This window comes from Phoxinus phoxinus (genome assembly GCF_949152265.1).
Source record: "Phoxinus phoxinus genome assembly, chromosome: 25".
Classification (NCBI taxonomy): domain Eukaryota; kingdom Metazoa; phylum Chordata; class Actinopteri; order Cypriniformes; family Leuciscidae; genus Phoxinus; species Phoxinus phoxinus.
In genome coordinates this window covers 12,195,746-12,201,745 of record NC_136900.1, presented here as the reverse complement: position 1 = coordinate 12,201,745, position 6,000 = coordinate 12,195,746, and the positions used below count along the sequence as shown (strand labels likewise).

Genomic DNA, 6,000 nt, shown 5'->3' with positions numbered 1-6,000 from the left:
CAATGGTGGGTTGATATAGCACCGACCTAATGTTGGGTTATTTTAACCCAATAAATTAGGTAACTAGTTTTACCCAATAAATTGGGTTACAAAAAACTAATGTGTTGGGTTATTTGGCCAAAATTATGCTTTAACCAACCTAGTATTATTATTTTATTATTATACTATTATTGCCATGCAAATAAATAACTTACAACTTCAGTATATTGACAATGCTTTATTTACATTCAATGGCATTACATTCAAAGGCATTACATTCAAAAGTTATTATTGCAATTGTTTTAATTTATTTCCTAAAGGTAAGAAATTGTTTCAATAAATAAAAAAGGTGACCGTGTTTTGAGGGAACACCTCTAGGCACCGAATGTTAATGTTAAAATTAATTAATTTAGAATTATGTTTTAAGTTCTAAGAAACATGGAGCACAAAAACAAATAAACAGTTGTAAACATTACAAGTTGTAAAAAAAATAATTAAGTCATTGTTGCAATTGCTTTAATTTACTTCCTTAAGGTAAGAAATTCTTTCAATAAATAAATAAATAAATAAAAGTAATGCAATTATAAACTGCCTCATAAGACAACATTGTGTTGAGGGAACACCTCCAGGCACAGAATATTAATGCTAAAATTAATTTATTTACAATTCTGTTTTAAATTCTAAGAAACATGGAATACAAAAACACAAATAAACAAACAAAATCAAGTCCACTTTATCCAATTATAAACTGCCTAAGTAGGCGACAGTGTGTTGATGGAACTCCCCCTGGCACAGAAACTGCCAAACAGGCTTTGGATACTCAGGCCTCATCCACACTACTGCGTTTTAGTTTAAAAACGGAGAATTAAAACGAATACGATCTCCGTCCACACCAGTGTTTTAGCTGCGTATTAGAATTGATCTCCGTCCACATTAAAACGACTGAAAACGCGGATCACGTGACCATTCACCAACACTGGGCGTGTGTGTGCCGGTGTAAACAGGAGCATGTAGGCGGTTATAGCGTTGTAAAATGCAGAATTTACTTGCACAACAGCTGCTAGCAAAGACATCAACATCAGTAACGCTTGTAATTCGTTATCCATGTTGCAGTCGCTAACGTTACGTAGTCCAGGCTGTTTGTATGTTTTCTTCCCGGGGACGGGTCATGTGATGGGTGGCTGACGAATCAGGGAAGGATATGCCATGACTGATGACACCCAATCATAGAGCCGAGCGTGAGTCTCTGCGTCAGCGTTTCTAAAGTCCTCCATTTTGACCGTCTTCACTAAAACGCCCTCTGGGGATTCAAAACGCAAAACGGGGTCGGAGCGTTTTTAAACTTCTCCGTTTTAGGTCTTCATTTTTGCCGTTGTAGTCTGGACGGGAGGTGCAAACGTAGCAAAAGGTCTCCGTTTCTAAACGAAAACGCAGTAGTGTGGATGGGGCCTCAATTTCTAAAACATAAAATTATTTAAAGCATGTATCCACAGCTTGTAAAAGTCTGTCTTGCTCTAGTGCCGCTCCTCCCACAATGACGAAGGCTTTTGAGCAGTTGAATTTATCCCCAAGCTGCAGGACATGAGGGAATTGCCTCCGTTGCTCCTCCTCCTCCAAATATTGAATGATGTTTGTTCCAACCTTTAAATAGAATTTAGAAATGGTAAATATGCACACATGGATCAAATATTACCCAAAATGTGTTGTCATAAATGATGTACCTACAGGCTATAAATCAACAAATGCTTGTTTTGCCTCCTGGTAAGAGGGCCGAACCATCTTGCAGCCAGTTTTGTATGGCAATGGAGGAAGGATAGCTGGCAGGGTTTTCAAAGCAACATCTCCAAGAGTGTCTTTACATTAAACAAAAAGAACAATGGATTAATCTTTAAACAAGTGCATTATATTATAGACAACATATTACAACTTGACATGAAAGTACAGAGCTGTTGTGCAAGATTTTCTCACCAGAAGAAATGTTAGTCTGAACAGGAAGATCCAAGGCTCTCTTCTCGGTCTTGCGATATGAAATGATTCGTTGAGATGCATGTCCCCAAATTTCAAAGTCCTGAGCAATCTAAAAATGAATAAAGAAAAAGAAAAGTTAAAATCACACCAACACCTCATATGGTGCAGTAATAAAGAAATTGTGGACATTTGTTTTTCAATATGAAAAATCAAGCTTGGTGAATCAAATCAAGTGGGATTAATTTTTTTTAAATATAGAAAAATATAATTAAAATGCCACTAAAAGAAAAGATTTAGATTCCGATCCTATACCTATTTATTTTAAGGAATCAAATCTAGAAAAAAATTATACATTTTAAATAAAAAAACGTGTATATAAAACCAACACCAATAAGCAGAAATGAAGTTGCGTATGCATGTATGTGTCTCACAAATGATGCCCTAAATGTTAGGGCGCTGTTCACAAAATGCACTGTTGCACCTGCGTGTGTTTGTGTGTAAGAGCAAGCATTGTTCCAAAATGCATTTGTGACTCAAAGCTTTCCTTTCTGTGTGAACAGAAATGTTCTGATTTATTCTGGATTTATTTTTTAAAAACTGAAAAAACCCTCGTGGGAATTGTAATAATGTAATAAATTCATACAGGTTAGTAGGGACATGGTGGGAAAGTTATGACAAAAGTTTGTGAATGCATCAAACACTATTTGACAAATGCGCAACCATCTATGTTATTGAACTTAAAGGAACACTTCACCCATTTGCATTAGACTTTGTATCTTTAGAAACCCAGTCACATTTTCGAATGGTCATGGTTTATTCCCTTATTTTCCCCTGAGATGGGAGAAATAAGGATTTAAGTGTTCCACTTCCTGCTTTTTATGACGCAAAAATCGTCATTTTGCGTCATGAAAAGCAGGAAGTCAAATTTCTTTGAATAAGGGTAAGACTACAAACACTCTCATCATTTATCCAGTAGAAGGCGCTGTTCCGCATGTTTTCAACCCGCCCATAGAGGGATCTCACTCACAGAATGTACATATAGTGTCAGCCATTCTTTATTTGGAAGCTAAAGCTAACAGTTTCTTATTCTGTGGAGAAAGCTGAGTAGTAGCGGTGACCATCCTCTTTTTCCCGGACATGTCCAGCCGTCGAGATGGTCCAAATTGTCCGGGATTCGGCTTTTGCTTTCTGCAGTCGCATTCATAGTTTACATGCACACCTTTTGTTTCAATCTAACTGAATTCATTCCGATTGGTGAATCTGAATGTAGTGTTTACATGAACGCTAAACAAGTGATCGTTTGATGTGCGTTTTAACATTGCTAGGAAAATTCCCGCTCCTCCGTGAGAGATACGAGACCGGTGCATCTCACAGGCGCCGGCGCCGCTCATCAGTAACGTTAATCACGCCACCGGGCTCGCATCGTTCTCCGCGGCCGTCAGTCTCGTTCCTGCTCGTCACAGTAAACATGAGGAATGGCGACTGTAGAACGCAAAAGCCGAATCCTGGACATTTTGGGCAACATCAAAATACTGGACAGACTCACGGAGACTCACTAACGTTAGTAGCATAGCCTTGTTGTTTACTGCGATCTCTTACCGGTAGGCGTGGCCTCCTAGGGCAGCGAAGCAAGTGCATTCTGGGAGTTGTTGTCTTTCATCCCCATGAGCCAAAAATACATTTTCTGGCTTTTCTCAGTCTAGAAGGCTCCAAATTCAAAAATAATTTCACATTTCTTCTACATAAATGACCCATTTTAAATACACATTCATCTTTCCAGAGGTGAAGTGTTCCTTTAATACATGAAGTACATTCTTCCATTCAACTTGTGGCCCACAACAATAAAACAATAACAAACAAATAATAAAATAGTTGATCTTTTACACAGGAATTTTCTCTGTAAATCGTTTGTGAATTTACATTTGAGATTTTTTTTTTTACGCTGTTCAGGAGCCATGTGCCACTGAAAAGTGATGATTGAGATGCAGTTTGACCAATGTTTGCGTTACGTACATTACGTAACTTACGTTACGAAGGCAATGCAAAAAGTCACACATTGAATGGCGTATTGAAGGAGTGCAAAAAGAGGACGTATGATCACCCTAGTTTAACACTTTGTAGTATTTTAAATTCACACTAGTTGGGATAGCCCAAGTAGACATTTGCGCTACAATGTAGGCCTTTATATAACACAGCATAACGTTACCTTCTTCCTGTAAGTGACTGCGACACTGGATGGACCAGGCTTCCGCTGGGTCTTGAAGCCGAGCGCGTCGGTCAAATATCTGAAAATATGAATAACTTCCCACAAAGTATTAGCAGCTAGAAAGAACATAGACAGTGAGGAAGAGTATCACAATCGAGTATTAACGTTAAGAAATACCATCGGTGCCGTTAGTCGCAGATAGCGGACGAAAAGCAGTCGACAGGGGAGATATGAACATGGAGATAATCTAAACAGAAAAAAAGCGGCAATAATACTATGTAAGAGCTTAAATTCACTTCATAACGAAAAAAATAACATATGTATACAATATGCATACTGTATAGTGTAATATTAACTCACCCGTGCCGTATCTTCTATCACACTTGCGGTGGTCAACCGTTGAAATTTGAATTTTAACCCAACGGACTGCGTTGTTATGGAAACAACCCAATAAATGTTCCGAATAACCCAACAGAACGACCCAATATTTTTAACCCAGCTATTGGGTACGCAAAATAACCCAACGTTTTTTAGAGTGTAACCTTAAGGCTATATTCATTCTAAAAGCCCAAAAACTTAAATTTTGATTTCATTGGGACTTTAAGAATTTAGGTGTGTTTGACTTGAAGCGATCGGTGTATGACATCAAAATACAGTGAAGAGCAGACGGCTTCATTTGCTTTCGAATCACTCTCGCTGTACTCTGATGTACATAGGAGGTACAGTACTTTAATGACAATAAATACCAAACAATGACTGAGTTCCGTGATTCCATCTGCATTTTCAGCATCATTTAGAATCATAGCTCTATTTTATGCGCGAGTGATCAAACAAACAAATGACTGTTTGAAAAGAATCACAAACTGGAGTCACCGGTCAGATTCCTTCTAGGATTACATCCAGCGGAAATTGAAACAGTCTGTTCAAATACCATGGTGTCAATCATTGAGCTAACGAAGCATTAAAATGCAGAAGCATCCAGAGAACCTAAATGAAGGAAAGAAAAACAACAAAAAAGCTTGAAATTATAATGACCAAACAATGAGCATATGTTTGAGCTATAATATTATATCCAAAAAGAAAGTAAACCACAGTCAAATGGAGGGCAACCTCGGGCATTTTAAACTATGAAAAATACTAAGGTGCCACATTAAAAGTGACTGATTTATTCATTTACGTTCAGAAAATACCGCTCTGGGTTCTCTATTATTCATTTGCACAGATCTCAAAGATCTACACAGCGTCCTACTGTTTACATCTCTGTGACTGTGCAGATGAGAAGGGTAATTGAAATATAGCACTCTCTTAACCCGTATTATTAATAAGGATCTAAAGCGCTAGCAAGCTGGACATTGAAATAATGAATGTTCCCATGTTCCCCTGTATGCTGGAGCTCGTCATTGAAGGAGATAAAGTGCATGTTTGCTGTGTGGAATCCCATTATCAATTCATATGCGTCTTCTCTCAGGTGGAAATGATGTTTTCAGGCAGTAGGTATATGTTCTCAGAACAGATGAAGGGATTATGGCCTCGCTGATCCAGACAGACATGTGCTACATTAATATCATGGCTTATGCAGCTGAGATCTATACTTACACAGCTGCACCTGCTTCTGCAATAATAGGAAGATTTTACCACACTACAACAATCCATTTAGCCTATGCCTTAAGGATTTTGAATGAATTGCATTGACAGCCCTAATATATGTAGGCTATAATATTTTTCTGTAATTTATTTTTCACGCTTCACTTGTTGTCATATAATTTTGATTACAACTGAATGTATATTATATATATATATATATATATAGGGGCGGGGTCAGGGGTAGGCCATTCGTACGAATTCAT

The 6,000-nt window shown here is 37.8% G+C and overlaps 1 long non-coding RNA gene across 1 annotated transcript; it reads right to left on the bottom strand.

Annotated features, from left to right (window-relative positions):
• Positions 1–209: 209 nt before the first annotated feature.
• LOC306993471 lies at positions 210–4,377 on the bottom strand. Its single transcript, XR_013796453.1, has 4 exons — positions 4,154–4,377; positions 1,948–2,056; positions 1,705–1,832; positions 210–1,620 (listed from the first exon to the last, which is right to left on the bottom strand). It is a non-coding gene; the product is annotated as an uncharacterized lncRNA (long non-coding RNA).
• Positions 4,378–6,000: the final 1,623 nt, after the last annotated feature.